At 43.9% G+C, this 795-nt stretch overlaps 1 non-coding gene across 1 annotated transcript; it reads right to left on the bottom strand.

Moving 5' to 3' along the window:
• Nucleotides 1-382: 382 nt before the first annotated feature.
• LOC118678007 lies at nt 383-514 on the bottom strand. The gene has a single exon (XR_004974700.1). It is a non-coding gene; the product is annotated as a small nucleolar RNA SNORA51 (small nucleolar RNA).
• Nucleotides 515-795: the final 281 nt, after the last annotated feature.

The following is a 795-nucleotide window of genomic DNA, read 5'->3' on the forward strand; positions in this document are numbered from 1 at the left end:
TGCACGAGGCCCTCCACTTCTCTGTGCCTCAGTTCTCTCATCTCTGAGATGCGGAAGCCATTCCCCGCCACCCAGTTGTTGTGAAGATCAGACGAGGTCGGTCATGTGTATAATCCACTGGGCATAGTGCCTGGCACCGAGTAGGTGCACAAGAAACAAGCGTCAATAGCTGGTGGCTGTTTTTCTTTCAGTTTGTTCTTGCTGTGGCGTGTGTGTGTGTGTGTGTGTGTGTGTGTGTGTGTGTCCGCCCGCCTTTGTTTAGTTTTCTGGGGTTTTTTTTTAACTGAAAACACATATTCTTTTTTTTATTATTTATTTTTATTTTCCTTTTTTTTGCTTTTTTAAAATTTATTTTATTTTATTTATTTATTTATTTTTTACTCATTGTCTCCCCATTCACAGTACAGACCAGGCAAAGAGCCTGAGCTGAGGTGTATATGGGGTAAGTTTACTCTGCCTCCTATTTCTGTACAGTCAGTGTAAGAGCACAGCCTGTGGTAAGCACCATGAGGCCCCATATATTCTTTTAAATATATTTTTTATTGATTTCAGAGAGGAAAGGAGAGGGAGAGAGAGAAACATCGGTGATGAGAGAGAATCATTGATTGGCTGCCTCCTGCACGCCCCCTACTGGGGATCAAGCCCACAACTTGGGCCTGTGCCTTTGACCGGAATTGAACCCTTGAGTCCACAGGCCGACACTCTATCCATCGAGCCAAACCAGCCAGGGCTGGAAACATATTTGACTTTCAGAAAAATAATACACCAAACCTCTGCACTGTAACCTGTGTGGAG

This window comes from Myotis myotis, unplaced genomic scaffold (genome assembly GCF_014108235.1).
Source record: "Myotis myotis isolate mMyoMyo1 unplaced genomic scaffold, mMyoMyo1.p scaffold_m19_p_2, whole genome shotgun sequence".
NCBI lineage: Eukaryota > Metazoa > Chordata > Mammalia > Chiroptera > Vespertilionidae > Myotis > Myotis myotis.